Source organism: Drosophila kikkawai, chromosome X (genome assembly GCF_030179895.1).
Source record: "Drosophila kikkawai strain 14028-0561.14 chromosome X, DkikHiC1v2, whole genome shotgun sequence".
Taxonomy (NCBI): Eukaryota; Metazoa; Arthropoda; class Insecta; order Diptera; family Drosophilidae; genus Drosophila; species Drosophila kikkawai.
This window is the reverse complement of record NC_091733.1, coordinates 7,205,997-7,220,444: the sequence shown is the minus strand read 5'-3', so window position 1 is coordinate 7,220,444 and position 14,448 is coordinate 7,205,997.

Below are 14,448 nucleotides of genomic sequence, written 5' to 3'. Positions count from 1 at the left end.
GATTAATTCTAGCCTTATAGGAATTTATTCTTCAGCGTCTATGAATTTCGACTCTCAAGTTTGGCAGCATGAAATACAAGAAATAACAGGAAAAATTATTCATTTTGTAGATAGTTGTAGAGATATTTACATTCCCCTTATTAATTAACAGAAAATGGACTACGAAAATTTGTTCAACACCGAGGGCCAGAAGGAGCAGAGCCAGGAATTAACCCCCCTACATCCGCCTGCTGAGGACAAAAAACACACTGGTAAGAAATTATACAAGTTGTTTATAAAATTTGATTTAATCTAACATTTTCTTATTTTTACAGAAGTTATGAACTTGTTGGGGCGCCTATTGACAGAGGTTACTTCACTAAGAAGTGAAGTGGCCTCTATTAAGGCAAAGGTGTGCGGGGAGCCTTATAAACCAAAAGCCATTATGCCGCAGACCGCCATTTCAACTCTTGAAGACCTGAGAAGTTTTGAGAGCACCCTCAACAATTCTAACATTTTTTCGAAATTTGTAAGTATAAAACATAATTAAATATTAAGGAAGATAAAGAGAAAAACTAACAGTATATATAATTCTTTATAGGTAAATGACTTGTATCTATGCAGCGAGAAATCATATGAAAAGTATATTCGGAAATGCTGGCGCGAACTACTGTCTGATGAAGTCGCGCGCCAATGCTTCTGGCGTGGGACGGAATCAAAAATGTGCATTCGAGGAATACTGATAACGTCAGCCGTCAGAGGTATATTTTTCTTAAATTTTGTGTTAATTATTTAATTATAATAATTTATATATTTACAGCCGCTTTCATGAAGAAATTCCTGTTGGAAGACGCCGACTTCGATAAAGTTACGCAAAAATACTTTCAATACGCGCAGGACCGCGTTACAAAGTCATTTAAAAGAACCAGAATTGATGAATAAAAATAATTGAAAATATAATTCAAAGAATTAAAATAAAGTATATTTATTTTTTAAGTTCACAATATATTACCTGAATTTACATTTAAATAAAACAGTTTTTTTTTAAATTACAATTGGAACAGATGTTATTAATGTATTAGAAACGTATGGTCAAAAGACCGCAAGCGGTACTGCTTCGGGTATCGTTGAAGGACTGCAAGCAGTACAGCTTCGGGTATCGTTAATGGTCTGCAAGCAGTACTGCTTCGGGTATCGTTAAAGGACTGCAAACGGTCCTTTTTTGGGTATCGTCGAGGGGCTGCAGACGGTACTTTTTCCGGTATCGCCACAGGTCCACTAACGGAACTCTTTCGGGTATCGTAAAGGGGTTGCTATCGGTACTGTTTCCGGTCTCGCCACAGCGTCCGCAAACGCTATTAGTTCGTGCTTCGAAAATGAGAGGTTTTGCTGCCACAAACCCCAGAACATGTAATTTACTTCGCTATCGTTCTTGAGCCTAAAATCGGACGTTTTGTCCGCCTACGGTCCGCAAAACTTCAGTTTTTAATATTTTTTACGAAGTTTTTGTCTGCTGGGTAGCCTTAAAACAGACGGACAGACAGACAGACGGACATGGCTAGATCGACTCGGCTGTTGATGCTGATCAAGAATATATATACTTTATAGGGTCGGAAACGTCTCCTTCACTGCGTTACAAACTTCTGATTGAAATTATAATACTCTGCAAGGGTATAAAAAAAAAACAAAAAACCAAATATGTATCGATTTTGTGAAAAGTGTAATATGCCAACATATTCCACTGCTGGGTGGAAACAGCATGTGCGAACGGAGAGGCACAAAATGAATGCTATTGAACCCGTAGATTCCCGGGTCAAGAAAGTAGCAGATGGATTTCGAGGGCGGATCCTTTACTACCTGTTCGAGAATATGCAAGCAGGGTTGATATTCCCGGCATCATTGCTACGAGAGGCAGGAGACGCATTTCTGCCTCATTTAACAACAATTTTGGAAAGCTTTACAACCGTAAAAGTTAATTTCGAACTTTTCGGGTTGTATCAGCTATTAAAAGATGAAGAGGAGTGCATGGAGATGAAGTCATTTCAATCGAAAATGACAATTCCATGCACTCAGACATTAACCACGAATATGAGAAGCAAATGTAGAGAATAATAGGAAAAATGGATGAGTTCCAAGAGAGAGATAGTGGATGGACATTGGTCCACATTGCTCGGCTTGAGATGAACGTAAACCAGTATTCACCTATAAGAGGATCGTCGCTACCCAAGCTACCCAAGGCACTACAAGCGAAAAAGTCCATTGTTAATGTGAAAAACTTGAACGATGAGATTTGTTTCAAGTATTGTCCACTTGCGTTTTGTTTCAAGTGGACAATAATTGCGGCAATTATGGATAAACCAACCAAACGGAGTAGATGTAGTGGCTATAGGGTTAACATTGATGTTATTACCCTCGAAAACGGGTACCAATTGAATTTCACTGGATTGCTGAGGTGAAACCCCGCCACATAAATATGCTGCTTTTGGAGGAAGGAAATAAAGCGCACTACACATGGATTATAAATCTTTCAGGGTGAGTCTTTTGTATTTTTTATTTTTATTATTGATATTATTTTCATATTTATACATATATATTTTTATTATTTTATTATTGTATTTTTATTTTTATTTTTGTATATATTTTTTATTCCGTCCTTTTCTTAAACTTTTCTGTTCGCCTTTATATATGGTTCAACGTTAGGGGATTTTAGCTCATAGCTTCTTTTTTATTATTCCTTGTTTTAGTTTGGTTTCCTCTCAGACGGGAAAAGGCAAAAGATAGCAGTGGTTCTGCAATAAATGTCTGAACTATTCTCTAACTAAGGATGCCGCTACACGTCATTCTGAAGTATGTAGCGAAATAGTTTCTGGACTGCCCAATCCGCAGAACGCTACCCTCCGCTACAAAAATATTCATAAGGAGATTATGGTCCCATTTTTAGTATATGCTGACTTTGAAGCTATACTGCAGCCTGATGAGAAGACTATTAGTCAAAAACTGTTCAAATTAAATACTCATGTACCTATAGCATATGCATACTATATAAAGTGTGCATATGATGATAGTCTAAGTAAGTTTGAAATTGAAACGACCTTAGATGCAGGACAAAATTTTGTAAATTCACTTATTTCAAATTTTAAATTTATTTACTCAAATTACATATCAAAAGAAGTTCCCATCCAAATGTCTGTGGATGAGGAAGAAGAATTTCAAAAAACTGAGAAATGCCATATCTGCCACAGCCCCCTTTTATTAGATTAGGATCATTGCCATTTTACTGGTAAATTTAGAGGTGCTGCAAATATCAAGTCCCTGATTTCATCCCAGTTTTTTCCACAATTTCTCCAGGTAATTATCATTTATTCGTGAAAGAATTGGCTCTCATACCTGGAGAAATGAGTGTTTTTCCGTCAAATAAGGAGCACTATATTTCCCTCTCAAAAGTTGTAACTACTGATGATGGGGGGAAGTTTTCAGATTCGCTTCCTTGCTTCCTTCCGCTTCATGTCGTCCGCTTTAGATACACTTGCCTTAAACATAGATGATGACCAATTAAGAACAACAAAAACCTTCTTTGAAAATCAGGAAGAATTTTCTTTGATGAGGCGTTAGGGTGTATTTCCTTATGAATATTTAGATTCAGTTGAGAGGCTTTCGAAACTTCTTTACCTCCTCGAGAAGCATTCTACAGCTCCCTAACAGAAACTAATTGTTCGGAAGAAAATTACAATCATGCACAGAGGGTTTGGAATAAATTTTCGTGTCAAAATTTAAAAGATTATTTGGAATTGTACTTAAAAACAGATGTCTTGCTAATGACAGATGTTATTGAAAACTTTCGAAATATCTGCATGAAAATTCACTCATTAGACCCTGCGCATTTTTACACCTTACCTGGTTTATCATGGGAGGCCATGTTAAAATATACCGAAATTGGGCTAGATCTGTTTACAGATATACACCAATTAAAATTTCTGCAATCGGGCATTCGTGGTGGTCTCGTGCAATGCGTAAAACGATATTCGAAAGCAAATCATAAATATTTGGATTCTTATGACGATAAAAAAGAATCCATTTATTTATCATATTTTGATGCCAACAATTTGTATGGATGGGCCATGTCCCAACCTTTGCCATATGGAGGATTTGAATGGGTATCAAGGTGAAGCTGTCGGGGGCCGTGGCAGTACGATTCCAAAAGATTCCCAAAAAAAGGAAGCAGAGTTCGATATGATGATTCGCAGGAGGACAAACGATCCGTCTTCTTGGAGGTCTATTTTCAGAGTACCAAAAGAAAAGTACAATTAACATGGCGACAGGTACATTTGTTCCCAGTGATGCTCCCCTGGCGATTTTGCCCCATTGTTCAGCATGAACACAAGGGAAAACCTTGATAGTATAAATATATTAGAAATTCCAGATGATTCCGAATATGGCTACATTTTCGAAGTAAATTTAGATTATCCGTTTAGCTTGCACGAGACTCATAATGACTCACCTTTTTGTTGTAGTAATCAGCTGCCAACACCATCATCTACAGTAAAAAAACGAATTGCAGATCTAAAAGATAAAAATAAATATATAATCCACTATAAAAATTTGAAACAGTGCTTAGAATGTGGGTTACAATTGAAAAAAATTCATAGAGGTCTTCGCTTCTTCCAAAAACCTTAGATGAAGAAATATATTGACCTTAATAATTTTCATCGTACAAATGCTAAAAATACATTTGATAAAGATTTTTATAAATTATCAAACAATCTTTGGAAAGACAATGGAAAATGTGGATAAACGTGTTAATATTAAATTAATTTCAGAATGGGAAAGTCCAACTCCAAATGATTCTCCTGGTCGTAAAAGAGATTGCGCCCGTTCACTGATTTCCAAATCGAACTTTCATAGTCTCAAACAATTTTCTGATCATTTTTATGCTTTTCAAATGAATAAATTAAATGTTGTATATAATAAACCATAATATTTAGGTTTTTCAATTTTAGAAATTTCAAAATGGAAGATGATTTTCATTATAATTATATGAAACCAAAATTTAATGAAAACATACAATTGAATTACATGGATACAGATTCATTTATATATACTGTTCAGGTCAGGAGCTTTCGTTTCCCCCCCGCGCGACTCCGAAGCGCTCCCTCAGCTTGCGCTCTCGCTCTTCTAGCGGACGCTTCGGCTCTGGGCGATCGGCGCGCTGCTAAGCGGCCGCTCCCGCTCTCCTAGGTTCTGATCTCTCACTCCCGCTTGTATATTTTAATTACCTATGTGAACTCGAATAAAGCGGACCAAGTCCACGCATGAATATTGAAATAACCACGCACGTCACTCTGCTGCAAGATTAATTTTCCGTGTCGACTCCAAGAGCGAGTTTTCCTGACAACGGCAGTTGAGGAATTTTCCATTTGTTTTTTCCATTTCCTACAAGTTGCAAATTTTTTCAATCCGTCTCCGTTTTGAACGTCGCCATATTCTTTTTATTCCGCTTTCCTTTATACATATTCGCATTTATCCGTACATCAATGTACAAAACGGTTCCGACATAAGAATAAAATTCATACATATGTCCATACATATCGGTTTACATAAAGACATTGATTTTATTTCGCACAATAAAAAATAAGATTCCAAGAATAAAAATTACTAATCCAGATACAGTCCGCTGCTAACATCTATATATATATATTATTATAATTATTAAGAAAAGAGGTTATCCAGAAGCTTATGTTTTCTTAGAAAAGAATGCTGTGCGATGAATCCAGTAATATCTCCTTAATCCCATCGAAAGAACACCCATCCAGTATCAAGGTTTAATCTCGTTTTTATCAAGTTCAATATTTTGTTTTTATTTCATTTCTTTTCGTTGCACTGCACTTTATTTTATTTAAAGAAAATCAGATTCTCTCAGAAAAATAAAAACGGAAGAGGAAGTGACCACGCAGAATATAGTGTGGACGTCTCCTATTAGTTGTGTTTTTGCCACGACACACTAATATCGATATCAAGGGTGTTCTTCAAATGATATATCGATATTAAGGGTCTTCTAACACACCTCCTCAAAAACATAACTAATAGTTTGTTATTTATACATTAAGATTGAATCAAACTTGAGCAATAAGGCAGGCTCTGGGAAATTACAATATGGTTCAACATTCGTTGCTTGGATTGAGGGAAAACCCAGAAAAACCTCAATCAAACCAGTTTGAAATTAGAAATTACATTATACAATATTTCTTAGCAAATTAAAAAAAAATTATTTTGGTTCCATCCATATCCATGAGATTCTTTTCTCCTTCATTTGATTAATCCATCAAATTCATTTGGTTTCGCAATTCACAAAACCGTGGCGCTGGTATCGGTTTTGTTAGCATATCCGCTAGTTGTTTATCTGTGGGAATATATACAAGTTCAATTAGATTCTTTTCTATTTGTTCCCTTGTAAAATGATATTTTATATCTATATGTTTTGTTCGTTTATGGCATGAAGGGTTTTTGGCAATACATATACAACCTTGATTATCCCCATATATCTTAATTGGATTTTCTATTTTAAGTTTTAAGCTAGTCAATAAGGTTTTTAGCTAAATTGCCTCCCTTACTGCTTCAAACAATGCCATATACTCTGCTTCTGTTGAAGAAGCAGCTACTGAACTCTGTTTTCTCGTATTCCAACAAATCATATTCGAATCAAACATTTTAAAGATATACCCAGTTGTGCTTTTCCTGTCTGACTCACTGCCTCCCCAATCTGAATCTACGTACCCTACCAAAATGTTATTAAAATGTTTATTTCTTTGAAAAATCAATTTCAAATCTATTGTACCCTTTAAATATCTTAAGATTCTCTTAAGGCATTGCCACAACTCTATACTATTATTTTCACAGTAACGACTTAAAAGATTTATTGATGCACTCAGATCTGGTCTTGTACATATCATAATGTACATCAAACATCCTATTAGATTTCGACAAGGTGCATCGCATTTTTCATCTGAATTTAAGGCCATATGATTAAGCTTATTGGGAAGAGGACGTTTTCCATATTACATTTTAAAATAGTATTCTTTATATATGCAGATTGACTTAACTTTATTTGATCTTTAGTTCTATCTACTTTTATACCTAAGAAAAATTTTATTTCATTTAAATCATGTCATTCTAAACTTATTCATTAGATATGATTTAAAATTTTTTATAGTTTCTTTATTCTTTGTTGATATTACCAAGTCCTCTACATATAATAGAGCATAAATATTTGAAGATATATCTCCTTTATCAAGAAGATATATACATCGATCTACTGGTGAATTAACAAAACCCATTTCTTTCAGTACTAGCTCAAATTTATCGAACCAGCACCTTGAAGCTTGTTTTAAACCATGCATAAGTGTGAATCTAACTCTTCATTTATTGCCTCTACCCATTTTTCTTTATCACCTTTATCAACGCAGTGAAGGAGAGGTTTCCGACCCTATAAAGTATATATATTCTTGATCAGCATCAACAGCCGAGTCGATCTAGCCATGTCCGTCTGTCCGTCTGTCCGTCTGTCCGTCTGTCCGTCCGTCTGTCCGTCTGTCCGTTTCTACGCAAACTAGTCCCTCAGTTTTAAAGCTATCTGAATGAAACTTTGCATATAGTCTTCTATATACTCTCACTGCTATATATGTCGGAACGGGCCGGATCGGACGACTATATCATATAGCTCCCATACAAATGATCGATAAATTTTTAGAAAAAAATTATAACTTTGCTGTTTTTCAAAATTATTCCATCATTTTTGAGATATAGCCTTTTTATATTATTCCAGAATTTTGGTAAAAATTTTATGAAAATCGGACCACTATCTTATGGCTGCCATAGGAACGATCGGGAAATTAATCGAAAAAAATTATAATTTCGTTGTTTTTCAACGTATTTTTATCAACTCTGAGATATAAGCTTTTTTTATTATTCTAGAATTTTAGTATAAATTTCATAAAAATCGGACAACTATATCATATAGCTGCCATAGAAGCGATCGGTAAATATATAGAATATGTAAAGCTGGGCATGTAAAACTGTAACTGTCAAACTGTAAACATAATAAGTATAGGTAAAACGTAATGAAACTCTCTTTTGTGAGTGTTTTCAGCATTTAAATTTATAATATAAATATCAAAACCAATCTGCAAGGTTTACAAACTTCGGCGTGCCGAAGTTAGCTTCCTTTCTTGTTTCATTAAATGAAGTTGGTAAATTATCTAATGAACACTGAGCATTCATTACACAATTATTTAACATATCCCAATAAGACAATTTCGGCTTATTCTTTATCCGTTCACTTTTTCGTATTGTTTCATCATTTATCTTTGAATCATTAGATTCAACATCACCAGATACATCTGGATCGGCATTCTTTTCTGTTACTATCTGTCTTTGACTTCCATCAGAACCGTCACTATCAATTTCTAATTGATCATAAATTTGATTGATTTTATTGAAATCATTATCTAAACATTCGATAATCCCATTATCGAAATCAATGATTTCTTCACTTAACTCAACTCTTGAGTTTATCATGATATTTTCATCAAAAATAACATCTCTAGCAACTGAAAATCTTCCTGATTTTCCATCCCACACCTTAGATCCATTCGGTTCATATCCAACTAATATACCCTTCCACGATTTCTCATCAAACTTTCTTTTTCTAATTTTCTTGTTGATGTATACAGTTGAACCGAAAATTCTCAAATATTTGAGACATGGCTTTCTACTATGCCACATTTCAAAAGGAGTTTTCTTGCTTTCATTTAATGCATTGGTTGGGACTCGATTAATTAAGTATGTAGCCGTCAAAACAGCTTCACCCCAAAACACCTTCTGCAATTTCGCACCACTAATTAAAGTACGTGCTTTCTCTGTAATGGACCTTATCATCCTTTCGGATACACCATTCAATTGCGGAGTATGTGGGACTGTAATATGGTAACTAATGCCTTTTTCTACACAATATTCTCGCATATCATTAGATAGATACTCTCTTCCATTGTCAATATATAAATTAACCAATTTTAAATTAAAATGTGCTTCACTTTTAGCGATGAAATCCTTAAATACAGAGAATACATCAGATTTATAAGTTAATAGGTATGTGACACAATAGTGGGTATATTGGTCAACGAAAATAACGTAATAATTCTTTTTATCAATAGTCGCAGGGGAAATCGGACCACAGACATCTGAGTGGACAACAAATAATGGTCTATTAATCTTTATTTTTAAATCTTTCAAATTTTAGTCTAGCTTGTTTGCCGCTAATACAGGCTTCACATATGTCGTCATTAGGTTTTATATCTTTAAGCATCTCAATATCTCCGAACATATTATGTGATTTCATTTCTAAATATTTTCCCTTCCTATGTGCCCTAATCGTTCATGCCATAACTTATAATTATTAGTTTTAACAGAATTTGAAAGAAATGCCCTATTTGGACTTGAGAGGTTAATTATAGGAACATTATCTAAATATTTACCATTTATTAAAATTTCATCAGCTTTACTAATAGAGACACCTCCTGGATGAAACAAGATTGTTAATCCAGCATCCTGCATTTTCTTTACTGACAAGAGATTGTGTGGAACATCTGAACAAAACAAAACATTTTTCAAAATAACTCTCGCTTCAGAATTAGTGAACAATTCCACTGTGCCAATTTTTGTTGCATTTATAAATTGGCCACACTTCGCCACTGCAATTTTTATAGGTGTTTCAAAAATCGTATAACTTTTATATAAACCCTCGTTATTAATTAAGTGGTCAGATGCTCCTGAATCCAGAAGAAATGAAATTTGTTTTTCTTGTTCTACTTCACGTTTAAACATGAACGCAAATCCAGAACGATTCGAATCAGATGAAGCTTCTGCCATTTGTGAATGTTTGTTTTTGTCGTTATTATTTTCTTTCTCTTTCCCCCTCAAATATATGTAGCAATCCTTCTTAAAGTGCCCACTTTTGCCACAATGGAAACATTTTTTGATATTCAATTTATTTTTAAATTGTAGTTTTGATTTCTGCTTAAAATTTATGTTTTTGTTTTGAAAATTATTGGATCTTATGTTTCTTTTGACTGCTTGTAAAACTTTTAGACTTGTATCTTTACTTGCATTTTTTAATTTTATTTCATGGTCCAAAAGTCTATTCTTTACAAACGCTAATGTAAGAGTATTTTCGGATAAAGTTTCAATCGCAGTAGTTACAACGTCGTATGACGAAGGAAGTGTTAAGAGTAAGTGAGAAACCTTATCTAATTCTTCCAATTTCACTCCAGCAGCAAGCAACTCAGTTAATAAATCGTCAAAAACTGTAAAGTGATTTAGTAATGGCGTATCGGCTTTTAGCTTTAATGATAATAACTGTTTACGGACAGATAATTGCGACGCTAAGCTTTTTCTTTCATATGTTGCATCCAAATTCTGCAGAATTTCTTTTGCACTACTCTCTGTTGTTGCAAAACTGAGGAACGAATCGGATAAATATTCTTTTATTATACTTTTCGCAGTTTTTTCTAGTTTATTCCACTCCTCAATATTTTCACCACATGTTCCGTCTATAACCTTAATGGCGTCGGTTTCACTGAGAAGTGCTCTTACTCGGAATTTCCAGATAGAGTATTTCTCTCCATCAAAAGGTTTAATATTTCTTTTGTTCCTTACTATTTTTAAGTTTATTAATTGATTTGATACTTAGCTTTAGTTTCCTTGGCGGGACTGGGCCCATAACCTATTAAGAAAAGAGATTATCCAGAAGCTTATGTTTTCTTAGAAAAGAATGCTGTGCGATGAATCCAGTATTATCTTCTTAATCCCATCGAAAGAACACCCATCCAGTATCAAGGTTTAATCTCGTTTTTATCAAGTTCAATATTTTGTTTTTATTTCATTTCTTTTCGTTGCACTGCACATTATTATATTTAAAGAAAATCAGATGTTCACGCCAGAAAGGCGTGAAGTTTTGAGCGGCAGTGTAAGCGGCCAGCGCTTGCGCTCAAGCTTGTGCTCCCGCTCACTGTGTCCTCCGCTCTTCCCGTCTCCCTCTCTTTCGCTGCTCTCCAGCAGCGAACTCACCACTCCGCGGTCCCTGCAGCCTTGTTCTCCATGTAATCTAAGTTAGTTTTTAACACAGAAGTGAAGCAATAAAGTGTAGTGAAACGAAGCTGCCCCCTCTCGCCTACTATTTTTGGACATTTCTTCCTTGTGGGATTCAGCAGCCTCCAGCCCAACGATTCCGACGACCACCACCTCAAAGAAGGACGACCACTTGTTTTGGCCATTCCGCCCCCTCCAGTTCATGGTCCTTCGAGCCGTCGAAAGCGAAATTTCCAGCGCCCCATTGCGGATATACCAAGATAAGTACGAAGTCCAAAGTCCATTCGTCCGTGGTCGCCATATTCTTTTTCCAAGGCGTTATTTTTTTTCTGTGTCCGAAAAAATTGAAAAGTGACAGTGAAAAGTAAAAATTATATACATATATATGTGCATAGAGTGATACACGAACAGCCACAGTAAATTTCTTCCCATTTTTTTAAAGTGCAAAAGTACTTTGCCAATATCGGCCCCCTACATAGTCGTGCTGTGATCCGCTGGTGCAAATACATATGTACATATATATATATATTTTTTTATTGTACAAATTCACGTTCCGTCACTCAGTTCCAATACGTCCGTCACTAACTGCATTTCAAAATAGTATTAATAAATATTATTTTTATTGAGAGCATTTACACACATACATACATACCCTAACATACACCCAAATATATATGTAAATAAAAAATAAAATCCGAACCCAAATATAAATATAAAAGACATCTGAATCCAAAATATATATTTTGTTACATAAAAAATAAAATAAATAGAATTACACCCAAATTTCCAATTTCCTCATTGTTTTTATTTAAAAATATTAACTAAAGAAATTCAAAAAAGAAGGAAAAATATATAATAAAACACAAATAAATCCATACTCAAAAAAAAAAAATAGAAATACATAAATATAGTTGTTTTTATTTCTCGCATATTCCATACATATATACATATTTGGGCAAGCTTCGCGCTATTCTGCGCTTAGCAAAAATTACATATTTTCATCCATACATATATACATATTTGGGCAAGCATCGCGCTATTCTGCGCTTAGCAAAAATTACATATTTTCATCCATACATACATACATACATACTTTGGGCAGCTTCGCGATATTCTGCGCCTAGCAAATTTACATATTTCATACGCACATACCAAAGACAATAGATTTAACAAGATGCCTTACGACCATACATTCGTTTTGCAATATGAGGCTGCATTTTTGATGGCAACGACAATCGCGTTCTAAAAATAGAATGCGTTTGCTTGTATGAGTAAACACAAGAACACGCAAGCGCGTATGTTTGCGAGAATATGTGTGCGCCAGCGCGCAAGCACCAAAAAATCAAATTTTTATGTTTTGTGCTGGCGACCGCTTGTTAGGAGGCGATGCACAGTAGCGCCTCTCGAACAAATAGCTTTGCAAAAATCGAAAAAGTCATGTTCGCAAAAACGATTTTAACCATACTTATTTGACAGAACATTTCTCAAAGATTGAGAATCTGTAATAAAATCAATTAAAATTTTTTTTTTAATTCTAAGTGTAACCGCCACAAAACCGTGAGCGCTACAGTTAGCATATTTTTTTTTATTATTATGCAGTACATATATATATTTTACAACAATTATCTGTCCGTTCAAATTATTAGGTTATCTTATTTGGTTCAAAATATATGATTTTTGCAACGCTAAATGAGAAAAGGCGCTACTGTGCGATAGTAGCGGCAGCAAAAACAGCTGATCTCGAATATAGATTGTATTTGTATACAAGTTCAATCCAGAAAATCAGTTAACTAAATTTTATTTTCATCTGTATGTATATTTTATAATTTTATTATTAAATAAATATGCAAAATAATACAAATAATTGATTTAAATACATTCATAATTACATATGTATTTACAATTATCTAATTCAATTGACTAATAAATTAACAATATATTATTATGATTCATACATTATAAAAAATTCATTTATAAATCAATAAGTATATAAAATTAAAGAGATGTTAAAATAAAAAATAAATTTATTTGCGAAATTGGCCTTCTGAGGCCCGTTTGCACACAAACACCCGACGGCGTCGCTGAATGCGTACAAGAGAACGGCTGGCTCTAGAGCGCTCTCTTCGCTGGCTTTTGAACAAAATTTAAGAGAGCCTGGAGCCAGTTCAAAAGCCAGCACGAAAAAATCGTGTGCAAAAAAATCGTATGGCGTTATTTATCTTATAGCTCTATTGTCTTTGCACATACAGTGCATTTTTATTTCGTCTCCTCTTTGCTCGTTAAGCGTGCACAAACACCTGCACTAATACGTTTCCGAAAAGGCAAAGTGCCGACGGAAAAACTTCGTCCACCCACGAGAAAAAATAAAAATAATTCCTGGAAAAACATTTTTTAAGGAAACCGAAATTCTTTTAAATTTTTTTTAACAACAAATACCGCCACTCTTTTTAGCTATTTTTTCGCCAGCTAGCTTTTTTGGTCTAGCCAAGGTTTTAGCTATTTTTCTTATTTTAGCTATATTTGTGTTGGCGGTGTTAGGTTTTCGTGCGGTTCCTGGAAATAAAGGATAGCAATCGATTTTCGATTTTTTAGCTAGGTTTTTGGTGGGCGTTATTTTTTCGTGCGGTTTTCTGCATATCAATCTCCATTGGCCTCCGTTAGCTATTTTTTTTTTTAGCTATTTTTGTGAATTTCTTTCCACGTAGTTCTTCACGATCTTTTTGTGAGTTCCGAAAAAAAAAAAAAACAAAAGAAAAACCCATATAATTCCCGAAAGCTATTAGCAAATTCCGCGTTTTCCAGCTAGTTTTGGCGGGTGTTTTTTTTTTTTTTTTTTTTTTTCTCGCAAAGTTCTACGATTGTTGTTGTCGTATTCCGGAACATAAGGTCGAAGAAGCCAATTTTGAAGTAAGTGGCTAAGAATTTGCAACAATTTCCGAGCCTAGTTTGTAGCTAGATCAAGCTACTTTTTTCGCTATATTCTATTATCCGCACGCGTTTCGTAGATCCGACACTGACAGTTCAGTTCCCTCGTTTTGCTAGCGAGTGACCATAGCCAGATTTGGCTATTTTCCTTTCCTGCCGTTTTTATTCTGCGAGCTTCGCAGTGTTTAAGGATTAAAGTTCATTTTCCGTGCACTCGCTTTTCTTTTTGCGGGGGGCAGGCCTTCTCTTTTCATAGGGCATAGCTGAGTATGCCCATAGAGGGAGATAAAAAGGGAATCTCCTCCCCGGCCAAGTCGAACCCATCCTCTCCGCGGCCCATTCGAGCCCATTCAGTACCCAGGCCCTCCAGTCCGAGGATCAGAAGTTCGGTTTCCACCTCCAAAG